General features: G+C 32.7%; 1 protein-coding gene across 5 annotated transcripts in view; it reads right to left on the bottom strand.

Moving 5' to 3' along the window:
• The window catches only part of PCDH9 (protocadherin 9), a 1046490-nt gene that overhangs the window by 673030 nt on the left and 356725 nt on the right, over window positions 1-16735 (bottom strand). The window lies entirely within an intron of this gene.

A 16735-nucleotide genomic window follows, 5' to 3' on the forward strand; every position in this document is an offset into this window, starting at 1 on the left:
CATTCTAACAATTTTGCTTATTTAAAATTATAGTCATACTCCAGTCAAAAGCACTTATTTCCAGGAAAACAGTTTTTTAGTTGGAGAAATATTTGAAGGAGGAAGTTATACCAGAGATGGAATATTATAATTTGCCAGTGAATGAAAGGATGTTAAAATGGGATTTGAGGACATTATGGTTAGGTTTGATTTAAATATATTAATACAGTACAAAATAAATTTTGTCTGGGCAACATATGTTGGATATGCCTATACTTCTATGCTTGGATATAGTACTTGTAAACATGATGTAGACATGCAGATTTTTTTAAAAATTCAAATCTGTACAATATATTATCAATTTACATACTAGGAGGAGAGAACAGAACAACCCCAAAATAAATTCAATCAAGCCAGCATTTTTCTCAGTTTTATACCTTGTTCACTTGTATATCTAGTCTAAATTTTTCCATTCATTTCCTAATGAAAACTTTGCAAATTTATATATCATGTGTATGTATATAATACATAGATAGATAGATAGATAGATAGATAGATAGATAGATAGATAACTGCAAAAATCTACCATGGCCTACAGAATAATTTAAAGCATCACACTTAATGCATTTTTTTGAAAATTCAAAGGAAAGCATTTAAGTCTTCTTTGACTAGTCAGAAAAATATAAGAAATGGCAGAGCACATTATGAGAACAATGTGGTGGCACACAAATAGCACTGGGATTGTATATCTGAAGATCAGGTGAAAGAGTTGGGAGTTTTTAACCTTCAAAAGAAAAGACTCAGAGGTCATAGTGGTCATCTTCAAATATCTGAAGAGTTAGCATATGGACAAGAGTTTAGAGTTATTTGCCTTGACATTTATTTGCCTTAAGAGCAAAATCAAGGCAATGAAATGAAACTTTATTTGTACAAATGTTGGCAAAATATAGGGAGAAATTTCATAGTAAATAGAGGTATCTAAGTGAAATGGACTGCTTTGGGAATCAATGGTTTCCTTTAGTCTTTAAACAAAGGCTGGATGACAACTCATCATCAGTATTGTACAGAAGATTCTCATTCAAGGATAGACAGATGAGATTGATGGTTTCTTAGATATCTTTCAATGCTGCTTCTGTGATCCTTGGAAATACTTTAATTTCATAGTACTCTATTTGACATAACCTTCTTGTGCATTTTAGGCACCATAAAAGCTATGATCTTCCTACCAAATGCTTAGTAACCTAAATAGTTCAACATCCTATTCAAAGATCTTCTCTTCTAAGAAGTCTCCCTGAATGCTCTAGATGACTTTGACCATTGCTCTATTCTCCCTTTGGACTATATTTATTCTATTTTACTTTATATTCAGGCATTTTTTTTGCAAGTATCATGTCTGTTTTTGTGCATGTTCATTACATCTCATAAATTACAAATGAGTTTTTAAAGGCAAAAACTCTTTTCTATGTCTTCACATCAACTGATAGAACAGGGAGCAGAAAGTAAATATTCAAAAGAAGTTGACCTAACTTTTAGTTTTATTCCATTATTATTCAGGTTTCAAATCATATGATATTCCTATCTGATTCCTCCTGCCACTATATCTAATCTCTTGGATCTATCTTGTAGCCTTCCAGTCTTTAATCTTCCAGAGTCGCCACTTTAGAATATTATCTTTGCAGATGAAAAAAACAATTAACACCCCCATATCCAAAGCCTGTATTAACTCAAGTTTACATCCTAACATTTAAGTTTATTCAAAATTTCACTCCAATCCATCTCCCTGATTGTCTAATCCTTCATTATTCAGTTAAACATACTCTCTGTTTTAACCAAGTTTTTCTATTTAAAGTTCCTTTGACATGTCTTTAACTTTTCACCTCTACACCCTACTTATACAAATGGTTCCTTGCCTGGAATATCTTTTCCACCTCTATCCAGTTAAACTGCAGACACTCAAGACTAATGGAAAATCCCATTGCTTTACCAGTACTACTCCAAAGCTACCTCCTTCTCCTCTTAACATGAAGTGAATATTCCCTTTATTTGCCATTATCCAATAATTATTTTCTGTTTTTAGTGAACAAATAAATGCTGTGTTACCTTCTCATGTTGGCTATAAAGTGCTTAGGTGACAGACTATGTGCCTTAATTGTTCTATATCCTCAGAGGACATAGCAAACTGCCTTACACATAGTTGACATTTAATAAATATGTGTTTGACATAGCACTGCTTGAGATTTTAAAATTCTATAAAACTGAATATAACTTCTTAAATGATACTTATATAATTTTTAATAATTTTGATTTGTGATGATTTCTAGAAAATAAAGAAAACATTTTAAGCTTATCAGTTGGTATCAGGGATATTGACAATGTCTTGAATCTGCCAAAAGCAATTAGAATGAACTCATTCCTAATACTTTACTAACAATTTTATGTCTAAATAATGTATAGAATAATAATGAATAGAAATAATAATATATAGCATAGAAATAAATAATGTATAAAAACATATATGAATTTGGATACATATGTGATCATTTAAGTTTTGGTTCAGACTTATGATTTTACTTTTCTAATAAGACCTGGGAAGCAAATCTTCTATATAAATGCAAATTAGTATCTAGTCCAATTAGGTCACTGAGTCACTGAAAGGTTAATTCACTTTGTCATGGTTACATTTTCAAAATGAGTTAGCTGTGATACTTGAACTCTGATCTTCATGATTCTTAATTTATCTTTCTTTATATTGTGATACTTCATAATCTATATGAATATACATATGTATGTATATATGTATGTGTATGTATGTATACATGTATAAATATATAACCTCAATATCAACACCCATAGTTTGGAACTCTATTCTTACTGGTAAAGATTAACGCACTATGCCAGTATAACAAGGAGAAGGAGTAGAGTTGGCAAAAGTGAGAGAGAGTTTCATTTTTTTCTAACTCAGTTTTCATAGAATCACTTCAAGCTCTGTTGTTGCATTGTGTTTTCAACTTTGTGTTCCACTAGATTAACAATATTTGAGGATGTAGAAATCTCTTTCTCCCTCCTCCCTCTTCCCCCTTTCCCCCTCTCTCTCCTCCTCTCTCCCTGCCTCTTTCTCTACCATCTCTCTCTCTCTCTCCCCCCTCCCCCTCCCCTCTCTCTCCCCCTCCCCCTCTCCTCTCTCTTTCTCCCTCCTCCTCCTCTTCGTTCTTCCTCCTCCCCTCCCTTCTCCCTTCTCTCTTAACCTTTTTCCTCTCCCTCCTTATCTTTCCTCTCTCTCTCTCTCTCTCTCTCTCTCTCTCTCTCTCTCTCTCTCTCTCCTATCATGAATTAAAGTCTTACTTGGAGGAGGTTGTGAGAAAAGAGCCTGGAGAGATCTACTCTTTCTTTGTCACACAATACTTCTATTCTCCATGTGGGGGGCTATAAGACATAGTTATTTGTGCAAATTAATAAATATAATTATTATAAAAATCTTAATTTAATCCTACATAAAAAACTCATATATTGATTACAATTCATTAGTCAAGTGGACAAAAGAGAAACAGAAAAATGCTTTCTATTGCAATAAAAAAGAACTAATCTTTCCTATTGTTACCAAGCTGTATCCCATTCTCACTTTGCTAGTATTGCCTTATAAACCTGGAATGAATTCTCCTATCTTTTGCTATCAAAGTTGCTCTCTTTCTTCAATGTCAAATTCAAACTCCATCATTTCATGAAGCCTTCTTTGATCCATGTCTAATGAAAGTGTTCCCTTTGATTAAATTTCTCAGGGTTCTTTTTGACTAAACCTTAACCTGTTTATTATTCCTTTGTTCCTTATATTATAGCTATGTGTATATATCATTTATTCCCTCCCTCCTATTAAATTGTGATTCCTTAAGGGAAAAGCCTATTTTTTATTTCAGTTTTTCTATCTTGAGCATGTGTATTAAAGAGAGCATTAAATAAATGCATTAGCCAAAAATATAGTTAGTTTTCAAGCAAAAATAAAGAATAAACATTGAGGATAATTCATGTGCTTCACAGATGTCATTTTAATACCGCCCAAAATGGCAAAGCAGATATTTATAAAGGATTTTTCAAATCTTAAAGCATTATATATATTTTAGCTAGTGCAATTATAATAATTTTTATTTTTAGAAGGATCATACCATTTAGGTGGGGTTCTGTAGATACATAATTAATGAGATTAGGAATTATATGGAATAAATAGGAAAATATAGATGTCTGAAGGGAATACCATATTGATGAGAAAATCAATCAGTTTAATATCATTGGCACCTAGTCAAGGGCTTGTGCATAGTAGGTAAGTAAATTGTTATCAAAATTAATTGAATAAGTTAATCATCATGTTTCTCTTGTTCTTTCACTAGTATATATCTATATATCTATATATCTATATCTATATCTATATCTATATCTATATCTATATCTATATCTATATCTATATCTATATCTATATCTATATCTATCTATCTACCTATATATATGTATATATATATATATATATATATATATATATATAGAGAGAGAGAGAGAGAGAGAGAGAGAGAGAGAGAGTAACTATACTTCAGTTTACCTGGCTTCCATTATAACTTTATGCATTTCATTTTATGCATTTAAAATATAATTCTGAGAAGTTGAGTCATAGGTTTCATTAAACTATCAAAGGTTCCAAGATGCAAAGAAAAAAAAAACTCATGTTGTCATTTTGAAAAAAGCATTATTTACTGAGTTAGATGTTGTTGTCTGGTGTTCGTTCTCAAAGAGAACTGTGAGAACATGGAGATAATGCCATGATTTTGCAAGTGAACTGGGTTTAATTGAGAAAGAGCTATGCAAAGTTGCCAGAACTACTTTCTCCTCCAGAGCCATCTAGATCCAGTGCAAGATATACATGTGATGTGAAATGATGGAAGTTATGAAAGGTTATTTATTGTGGGACCTTCTTAGTACAAGAACAAACCACCTAAAGAAGGAATTTGACCTTAGAGACATCTTACATAAACACTTGTGAACCTATTTATTATGGGTCAAGGGGATCCAAAAAATTAAAACCATAGTTTTAAATGATATATAGCACCATAGAACATTTAAACTATTTGATTCCTTTTTTTGTTTGGTTTGGTTTAATGTAATGAAATCCAGGTCTTCCTAACTCCAAATCCAGCTAGCCACTACACCATCCTGACTCTCACAGAAGTTCTTAACTTACTTGAAAAACTATAGAATCATATGTAAAATTAACCAAGATTAGCTTAAATAATGGTCAGTGTTGTGTAGTGGATAGTGCAACTCCAGAAGCTTTTCCTGATTCTTTTTAATTTTACTATCTTCCCTCTGTTGATTATATTGAATTTATCCTTTCTATATTTTGCATGTGATTTCCTTGTAAATGTGAATTTTTTGATATCAGAAACTGTCTTGTCTTTCTTCGTACCCTTTTGCTTAGAAAAGTAACTAATAGACACAATAGTAGACACAATAAATATTAACTAACATTGTCACAGGACACAGAACTATGTTCTATTCATTTTTTTCTTTTTTCTTTTTTTTAATTTTATTTAAGGCAATGGGGTTAAGCGACTTGCCCAAAGGTCACGCAGCTAAGCAAATTTAAGTGTTTGTGGGGTCCCATTTGAACTCAGGTCCTCCTGACTCTAGGGCCGGTGCTTTATCCACTGTGCCAACTAGCTGCCCCCTATGTTCTATTCATGAGTATTTCTAAATCATTGATTTGAACCTTTCAGTATATCAGTTACCTTCCTCACTTGTAAGATGGCAGAGCTAGAACAACTGACTTCTTTACCCTAATTTGTAGTCTAATTCTAGCATCTCAGCAATTAATATTACTCTAAAATTATTCTTAGCAAAAATAGATGACAATTTATGTACAAAAAGAATCAAAATTAACTGGACAGACTAAAATATGGAGGAAAAAATCAATGCAATGGAATTTAATAATGTTGCCTGTAAATTTCTATAGTTTAGTTAAAAAATAAAGGATGGAGACCTAGTTTAGAACTAATTCATAAGGAAAAAAATTGTGAGCATTTTAGGTTATTAGAAGGATTATAAAGACCATACATTGCATTGCTGCTAAACAAGCTAAAATAATTTTAGCCCCATAAATGGTATTACAGTGGTCAGATGACAATAAAGAACAATTTGAAATGTCTTCTTAAGTTTGATGTATTATATTCTAATATAGTTAATTATCTATCTATATATATATATATATACATTTTAATTGCTGAGGGTCCTAGAAAATATCATTTTAAAAGTAGTTGAAGGAATAGAAATTAATGGGCCTGGAAATACTATCATATATAAGTAATTGAAGGAACAGAAGATAAGAATATGCTAAGAAGAGATATAGACTTCTGATACTATTTTAATAATAATACTTAAATTTTACCACTGTCTGAACCTATTTTTTCTCTTGTTTTCAACTCTGGAAATCAAACATATCCCATAAAAGTTTACATCTCAATAGAAACTGGAAACCTCTCCATAATTTTTTTCTCCCTATAATTCTCTTCAATATTTCTTGATCTGTCTCCTACTTCTTTGGATCAGAAATTCCCATACTTGATCTGTATGTTACAAGAAGATAATTCTACAACCCCCCCCAATGGATTTGGTCCCTATCTGATTTACATTGGACATTCATATAACTTAACTTCAGTTCATTTCTTCTTAGAACAAATGCAGTTACTGGATATGTAGCTGTAGCCTTTTTCCTAAGTTATTTTTTAAAGGATGAGAAGTAAAGAGCAAATTGAATAGGTTTGATATCTTCTTAATTACTCCCCAATTAGCCTTTTTTCCCCCCAAATATTCTTTAGTATAAGTGACAGAGAAGATCAAAAGTAATAACATATTTCTTTGAGCAAGGAGCAGAATAGAAGTTTATATGATTAAATATAGACATAAATACTGACATACACACACATACACACACACACACACATATATATACACACACATGCATATTATGCAATATTTTCATTGTTTGCCAAACTTGATAAGAGTAAATATAAAATTAAATCTAGTCAGATGGGTCTAAAACTGGAGTGTAATATTAATAGCTACATACATGCCTATAAATTGCACTTCAGACTTCAAAATTTGCTCAATAACAACAACCATATTACACGGAATTCACAGAAAAGCTATTTATTTTCTCTGGTTCAGCTTATGTGATATTTTTCCTTACCTGCAATTGATAGTGAGAGTTTATAAAGGATAGATCAAAACTGTCAGCTTAGCCCAATCTAGTTGCCTGGTACAATATGTATAACCTACATATAAATTACTACTAAGAGGAGCTTTCAGAAGCAGGTATATTATCTCTCAAAGTTTAGGGGCACATTTTCATGTGAATTGCAGCTAATGAAAATCCTTTATAGCCATTATACCACAAGTGGGGGGAAAAGCAAGTGATAAAAATTATTAACAAAAACATATTCAGCATCAATATCACATATTGTAGTTTTCTTTATTTAACGAAAAATACTTGAGTGTTATTTTTTGCCAATTTTTCTCAAGGCAGAATGCAGTAGCAATGTACACTATTATTCTTTTCCTCCTCCTACCTTCTCACAAAATCGAGGTTATTTGCAAAAGATCAATAGAGCCATTATAAAATTTGTTTGCTATAATTAAGGAGGTAGGAGTCTTTTATTTTTGTGCACTAGGCCGTATTAAGAGACAAACAAGCTCTGGAGCTAATTGTGTATTCTCTCTACTACATGCATGTGAGTAGTTCTCATTTTTTTAAAGATTGCTTTTGTTAAAAACTCCCACAGAATGAGCTATTCTTACTCATTTCAAAAAGCTAGGGATATCCCTATCACCAAGATTTGCCAGATATTTAAATTTTCTTCTTCCTAAGAGAACTAAAGAAATGATAATATACACATATTATCAAGACAAGACCTATTCCAAATATATACAATACTCAGAGATGTTTGTGTATGCCATCAAGGACATGAGAAAACTATATTGAGTAAAATTCATTAATATAGATAGCTAAAATATATTTTCTGGAAAAGGTTTTTTAATTCATAATTTCAGGAGAAAACAAGAGATGCTTCTAGCACATTAGATGGACTCACTGTGGTGAACTTCCTGGAGAGAACTGAGAAGGATATCACAGGCTTGCAATTTGCTGAGTTACTGGGAATACCCAAGTTGATATGCTCACAAACCCATTTGAGTACTTGAATAAAAGCATTATATTTTTATATACCATTTTGAGATTTGTAAAGTACTTTTCTCTAAGACTGGTTAAGTATTATCATTATTATTTTAATTTTATATTATATTATTTATAATTTTACACATTAGGCAAGGGAAAATTGGAGTACTGCAATGACTTGCCCAAGTCACAAAGGAACTTTTCACTAAGCTGCAACATACAGCGACTCTGCAGTATACAGATTTACCTAGAACACAAAATTATGTGCATATTTATTCACATTTATTTTGTGAAATGAAATATTTCTACATATGTTTCCATTTTAAAGTATTAACTAGAATTATCCCTGCAAAACAATTTAGTATGTTTGATCTGAAATACAAGTAAACCCACATAAACCACATGTTTACTCTCATTCTGTTTCACTATGAGCCACAAAAAAAAAAATTAAAATGGAATAAGAAAAAAGACTTCCACAGTTCTTGAAGATATACTAGCCTCAAAGAAACTACACACTGATAGAATTTTTAGAGATAACATCAATAACAAATTGTTGTCCCTTTTTAAAAAGTTCACAAACTAGGCCTTTCCATTTTCTCAAACTAAAAAGCCTTATGCTTCATTTTTTTTCAAGGCAATGGGGTTAAGTGGCTTGCCCAAGGCTACACAGCTAGGTAATTATTAAATGTCTGAGGCCCAATTTGAACTCTGGTACTCCTGATTCCAGGGTTGGTGCTCTATCCACTGGGCAACCTAGCCTCCCCTATCCTTCATTCTTGATGCAATTTTCTTTCAACTTAAATTGAGTTGTGATTAAGGATCAATATCCCATATGGTCTTCAGATGCAACTTTTCTTATTGATAAAAGGGAATGGGCAACATGAATAGTTTGGTTCTTCCCAACTTGTTTTCTCTCTTTTCTTCCTCTGATAGTTAAATTCCTCAGTTAGTTAAATTCACCAATCCCCATTTTGGCATCATTTTTATTCCCTTTTACAAATAACAGTTTTTTCCTCTTTTTGGAAAACTGTGGTATTTTATTTAGTCCCTAGGATCATATGTGATTTAGACCTGTGAGGAACCTTATTGGATCAAATGAAAGTTCCAAATTCTTAAATTTTTCTTATTAATCTACCAAAGAAAATGATTTCTGCACTAGAGAGAATCTAGAGGGAAAAGGCTAAAAGATCAAGCAAAAGATAATGGGGGGAAGTCATTTGAAATCTGCCCCTGAAGATTTCAAGTCATCAGGCTCAGATGATCTTTATCTTAGAGTACTAAAAATGGAAATACTTGTCACAAAGAGAAGTGCTGCAACAAAAAAAAATGGCAAATATTACAATTTTCAAAAAAGTTTGGGAGGAAGAGAAGGAAATCTGGACTCCACAGCCAAGGAGTTTGGTTTTGATTCTTGAAAAATTCTAGAGGGTTTTATCTGTTAGCAAACATTTAAAAATCAAATCAAAGGAAACAATAAGCCCAGAGAACTATCATAGCTTCAAGACCATATCATATTAGATTACTCTAATTTCCATTTTTGACAGGTTTCATAGGCTAGTGGATCAGAGAAATGCTGCAGATAAAATTTATCTAGATTTTAGCAAAGTATATAACAAAATCCACTATATTACATTATCTTTCTTAGCTGAATCAGTAGAGAGAATAGAGAATAGAGAGACTTATCAAATTCTCTTCAGCATTTCTGTCTTACACTTCTTTTTTGACTCACTATCAATCAACATCAGGTCAGCCAGTTTTAATAAAGCAACCAATTAAAACCACTTATGATTGACCTGAGAGTGACAGTCAAGTTCATAGCATTGGTAGAAGGTGGGGTAGGAAGTGTTCCTTTTCCCTTATATCTTAATGTTTTGTAGAACTATTTATGGGGCCTCTTTAGTTTAAAAAATTCTACATGTAATATTGGTATAAAATATAAGTAAAAATGTTGGTTTCCATCTTAGTCAGCAAATTAACTTTGCATACCAGACAGAGTTCTTCATTCCAACTGGTTTCATCTCATTCATTTATTTCACTGGCTCTCAGCATTGGACATTTCAAAGGTGTAGACATTCTCTCTAGACTATCCTAAACAAATCTCTGTTTAAAACCCCACAGTGATAATGTACTAAGTGAAAATAGGTGGATTTGCAGCCAAAGACCCAAGTTCTATTTCCTGTGAAGTTGGAAAAGTTATTTAACCTCTCTCTAGGTTTCAGTTTCTTTAATTCATAAAATGAAGAGTTTGTGTCAAATTACCTTAAAAGTTCTTTTCAATGCTAAATCTCTAAATCAATGAAACAATGATCCAATACACTTAACTTCTGAATATCTCTAATTAGTGATATCTTTTCTTTATATAAAGTCCAAATATTATGTGATAGTCTGGTCATCCTTCTCTGAGTATTCCTTAGCTTTTCAATATCCTTTCTAAACTTTGTTGTCTGGAACAAAACAGTATATGAGAAAGGGAAAACAATTAAATTCCTTTTTTGGTACTCTCCAGATGCAATTTTCTTCCTCACCACCTCATACATATCAAAACTATCATATGGCATTCCTAAGTATTTTTTTAAATGCCTATTAGAGAACCAGGCATTCTATCACTCCAATCTTTTCCATTTCCTTCTTCTCTAATATCCCTAATATAAAATTGATTTATACCTGCCTCCTCTCAATATATACTGCCCCCTCTACCAGATTGCAAGATCAATTGGCAAAGACACTTTATTCCATGTCTTCATAGAAGGTGTTATTATACAACATTAGAAACAATGTTTTAAAATTCTTACTAAATTAATGACTGTTTCATAAAATGAGTACTGTAGTGTCAATGATTGAGTTTCTGCTAATAAAAAATTCTTTTCAAAAATACTTTTTATGATGATCTTAATGGATAAGAAATGCAAATTCTGTTGCCATATTTTATAGATATGGAAATTGAGGTGTAGAGAAATTAAGAGGCATTTCCAGGGTCACATAGTTATATACACAAATCTGAGACCTATTGAAGACCTTAGCTCAAAAAGGCCAAAGGTCTTCCAGTGCATCTAGGGCCATCTCCAGTTATCCTAATCTATATGTGGTCACTGGACCCACATGGTCCTGGAGGAAAAGTGAGACAGATGACTACACAGCCTTCACTCACTTAAGTCCAATTCACTTGCATTTCATCGTTTCACCTCTCTGATGTCATGGTCTTCTTCAAGTACAAAGAACAACAAAAACATCAGACAAGTCAAAACCTAAGTTGGCCCAGTTCTCCTGACTTCAGAACTCCAATTCTCTAAGTATTAGGTTGACAGGATTGATACTGCTTAACTAATCATAACTGGGGAATGGTCTTGAAGCTGTCCTTGCATTGGTAGTAATGAATCAGGACACATTCTCCATTCATATTCTCTCTCCTCTATACACTAACAGCACTGAAGTAGAAAGAATAGGAGAGCCTAGTATGTGTCAGTCACTATGTAAACATTGTACAAATACCACTCAATTAGTGTTCATGAATCAGAAAAGCTAAATGGTCCATTTGAGATTTGGTTAGAAGCTTATTTTATTTAGATGCCCAATATAGACATAGAACATTGCAATAATCAATTCATAATCATTCAATAAGATTAAATTAGATAATCAAACTAATTCAATTTTTCCTAATTTCATATTTCTGTAAGTGAAGTACTATAAAGGAGTTTCAGAGAATTAGAATACTATTCAGGTAAGTTTTTTCTTAGAGAATGCAAAATTTTACCACTATGTCGTCACAGAGATAAAAAGATAAACATTTTTTAAAAGAATTTTTTTTAAATTGGAAGATTTTAGTTAAATAACCAAATGAAGATCAGGCTAAATAAATCTACAAATATTAAATTAAGATTTATAAAATTAATAACTTATACTGAAGAAAAGGAAAATAGTCATATGCCATCTAGACATTTTAGAGTATATATTTTTAAAAAGAATTTCATTCTCCTTTGCCAGTTTTTTTTAATATTCTATAGCTTAAACAAAATGAAGTTCTCATTATTTCCCCATTTCCATTTTTGATGAAATGATTAGCTACTGTCTAAAGTAATCAATAAATAGTTTTCTATAAATATATCATGGCTTAAATTATATTTCTGAGCATTCCATGCCCCAAAATATTTTAGTGGCTATAAAGGTCTTGAAATTCATCCATTTGGCATAAGGCCTCTTCAGTTCATTTCCTTTCAATCTTTGCAAAGGAAACCTTACAAGCATAAGCCTCAAAAACCCTAAATTTATTCAGGAATAGACCTCCATAATGAAATAAAGTTTTCAGATTTGGAAAGAGTTGACTTCAGTTTTTTTCACTGAGATAAATGTTTGTCAGTATCATTTTAATGGGGGGGGGGTGGAAAGGAGGGAAAGAATTCTTTGTGATCCAATTATGAATTGAACAACAGCATCTTGTAGGAAAGTAACTCAGCAGGTTCCCTCTGGATGTGCAATGATAATACAAGCTAGAACATACCTGTGTAAATTGAACATGCATTCAGCTTGCCAAAGGAACCTTACAGAGGCAATGGGTGAGTGATGCAACCTTGCTTAAGGAAAAGGGGGGGGGGATCATTGTATTCTCCCAAGTCCAACTGCTAAAGCCATTCACATTCAATTACTACCCAGCTTTCTATCTTAATATAGCCATGCCGGATGCAATTTCAAGTCATTACTCACCAAGCAAAAGCAATGCAAAACCACTTTTATGAGGACCACAAATTTTAGCAGCTTCTGTGCACATTATTACACTCCCCTTTAAATGGTTCATGGCTGCTATATTAGAATTTTATTCACCTCTTTTGACCTAGTTGCTATGGGCATGCATTGAAATAAAACTCCTTTCAAAGTATCCTTCAAACACTAATGGCATATACCTTGCTCTTTCTCATTGGTCCTTTTCCTGTATTATTACCTTACTGTAAATCCATTTCACAAGAGCAAAAAACGCACTGAAAGGTTTTAAATTACAAAAGGATAACCTATTGTATTGCTTGGGCAAGGCTACATTAAAGGCCAATGTGCTTTCCAGCTTGAACCTTAATGTTGCATTTTAAATAAATGGTCACAGAAAATAGAGGCATTTGGAACTTCCCAAGCAGTTAAACACAAAAACTAGCTTTGATACAATTACTTGCCAAGATACTAGAGCAGATATTTTCATTAACAGAGTACATCAAGGGCATTCATGCCGTGTGTGTGTGTGTGTGTGTGTGTGTGTGTGTGTGTGTGTGTGTGTGTTTTAGTTACCTAAGTGACATTCGCATGCGTATACATACACACACACACACACACACACACACACACACACACACACACACAGAGACACTTTTAATAACCAAAATCAACTTCTTTTACCTCCTGAAGGGAACTGAGAACTGAAAACCAAAATTTCCCCTCCAACAATTCTGAACCAATATCTTTCTATTAAATTGACTATAGATCTCTGAAAAGCAAGTGAAGATAATAAAGATAACTGGCACTTCTGAGTTATGTGCCTGGGTAGCACTCTTATTCAGTTAAAGTATTTTCTCATTGATTTGAAATGATTAGGTATAAGGAAAATGATCCATTGCCTTTGTGGCTTCTCCAGTTGTTTCTCATCTGCCCTCAAGGTAAATAAAGCTTAATAATAGACAAGACCATGCATTTTCTCAATAGTTAATGTTTTTCAGTTGCTTCTCAAGGACAGCCATGGCCATTAGAAGTGAAACTAATTCCAGAGGAAAACATGCTCATGGATTGACAGAGACTTCCAAAAAAGAGTAAGAAAATGGAGTGGGAGGTGAGGAGGGATGCAAGATTCTAAATTAATATGAATACATTCACTACTACAAAGACAGGAAGCAGATCCAAGAAAACATATACACAGGCCACAATAGAGATATGTATTCATATTTTCATCGATTCATGTATGTATTTAGACTGTTGTCTGTATCTACAGCATCACTTTCCCCATTGCTCAGTAAATAGTTAAATGTATTTAAACAATGCTTCACTAATTCCTGGAAAATATCCCAAGAATGTGCTGTGGCCTGTTTTAAGAAGAGAACTATTTGAGTTTGTGCTTAACTATTTGTTGTTTTTTTCATTTTTAAAATATTTATTTTTATTTTTGTACAAATGATGTTTTTATGCATTACTAAAATATTCTTGTTTAAGAGTAAACATAATTACCCCCCAAAATATAGACCCTCGTAGGCAATAAAGTAAAGAGAAAAAAATTTAAATTTTAAATTTTAAAAATAACAACAATAGGGGCAGCTAGGTGGCGCAGTGGGTGGAGCACCCACTCTGGAGTCATGAGCACCTGAGCCCAAATTAATAATTATTTAATTTCCAGAATTTGAAAAATGAAAGAATAAACAGAATAACTACCTCTAGCAGGCTACAGGATAATATTTAAGATTCCCGGGGTGGGTACTAAAAACTAAGAGCCCTTTAGAATACCTTTACTATCTAGTCCCCAAGTTACATTGTATTTTAATTTTAAGGGTAAAAATAGTTGCAAGTTGAAGTAAATCAGCTAATCCCTACCCAAACAAACTAGGGGACAACTACAAAGGCTCAGAATGCTTTTAAAATGAATTTCAGTTTTAAGGCTGTATTTTTGAATATATAGTTTCTTTAAGTCAAGTTTACAAAGAGTTTAGTGACATTGTAATCATCTTCTCTGTCACCCTGAAAGAGATCCGGAAATCTAGTTTTCCAAGAACACAAAGATAGATCTTAGACACTAATGGGGGAAAAATAATGATGAAGTTTTGCTCTTCATCCTCAAAGATCATGACATCAGGGAGGCGATGCCATGACAAGCACATCAATTGGATTGGAGTGAGGGGTACTGGTCTGTCACCAGCCTCACTTTCCCCTCCAGAGTCCAGTGGCCAGATATGAATCAGGATGATTGGAGATGGCCCTGAATGTGAGGCAATCAGGGTTAAGTGACTTGCCCAAGGTCACACAGCTAGTAAGTATCTGACGTTGAATTCAAACTCCTTCTGACTCCAAGACCAGTGCTCTATCCACTGTGCCATCAGTTTTTGCAGTAAATGTGTCTTAACACTAATATATTTTATCTAGTAATAACTTTAAAAAAGACAGAGAAATACATATATACACATTTACATATATAAGGATATATTTATAAAATAATTTATAATTATAATCATTACGTAATACCTTTTAAAGTTCTATAAAATGGCATTCTATTAAATTTAATTCAATTTTTCCTTAAAACTTAACTAGATGAAATTTTGAGTTTAGTTTAAAGTAAATAATTTTTTCTTAAAAGGCTAAGTTAAGAGGTGTAGTACTAGGCTTGGAGTCAGAGAATATAGAAGCTGAAACTTGGCTTCACACTATATGAACCTGGATTCAGCAAATCCTGACTTCAAATCTGACCTCAGACATTTACAGACTGTGAGCATGGACAAATCGTTTCAGCCTCTGACTCAGTTTCCTCATCTGTAAAATGAGGATATAATAGCACCTATCCCATAGGACTGTTGTGAAGATCAAAATGACATAATATTTTTAAAACATTTAGGACAGGATCTAGTTCATAGTAGTTACTTAAAACATGATTGTTCCCTTCCCTTTCTCCTAAATAGGAACAGTATAATATAATGGGGAAACACAACAAGCTGGTATTAGAAGACTTGATTTCAAATGCTGGTTTTACCACTATCTGTCTGAACCTGGACAAGTTCGGGCTACAGTTTCTTTTATTTTATAAAAATAAAGAAGAGGAACAAAAAACCTCTAAGATCCATTTTATTTCCTAAAATGCTACAGTTTCTGCAACTTAAGTTGAAGAAGTGTTTGTTAAATAATTTTTCCTACAACCTGGAGAGTGGGAATATGTCTTGAATACAGCATCAAATTTATAGCCAAGAAGATACAAGTTCAAATTTTATCTCTGAAAAAACATTGAAAATATGACCCTAAACAGATCATTTAATGTTTCACTCTCTCCTGACAATTCTCTTGATTATAAATCCTAGAACTGATTTTTATTGGTGAAAATAAATAATAAACAAATAAGCAGAATCTACCAGCAAAACAAGGCTTTAGGAAGGCTAGAGATTTGATCAGCTTATTTATTTTTGTTTCAGAGGGCAAACTTCTACATGCTGCCTTTTCTCAAAATGAATCAACCTTTTTCTAATCTAAGTGGATGACAGGATAGTTGACACTTGACCATTGGCTCAATTTCATATTTCTTATCCTTGTACAACAAAGTTCAAGTAGTGATTTGTGATTCTTATGATGTCTCTCTCTCTCTCTCTCTCTCTCTCTCTCTCTCTCTCTCTCTCTCTCTCTCCATATGTGTGTATGTGTATACACATGCATACATGTGTGTATTTCTTTTAAGAAAAGAGAAACTTTCATATTATGAAATGGTAAGAGTTGACATTACCAACATTTTTATTTTAGAAATGGAACTGATGCTTTGGATGTGTTTATGGGGAGAAATTTTTTGGTCTTTTATAGAATTTAAACTGAAGAAGAAACAAACCCCACTGC

This window comes from Macrotis lagotis, chromosome 6 (genome assembly GCF_037893015.1).
Source record: "Macrotis lagotis isolate mMagLag1 chromosome 6, bilby.v1.9.chrom.fasta, whole genome shotgun sequence".
Lineage (NCBI taxonomy): Eukaryota > Metazoa > Chordata > Mammalia > Peramelemorphia > Peramelidae > Macrotis > Macrotis lagotis.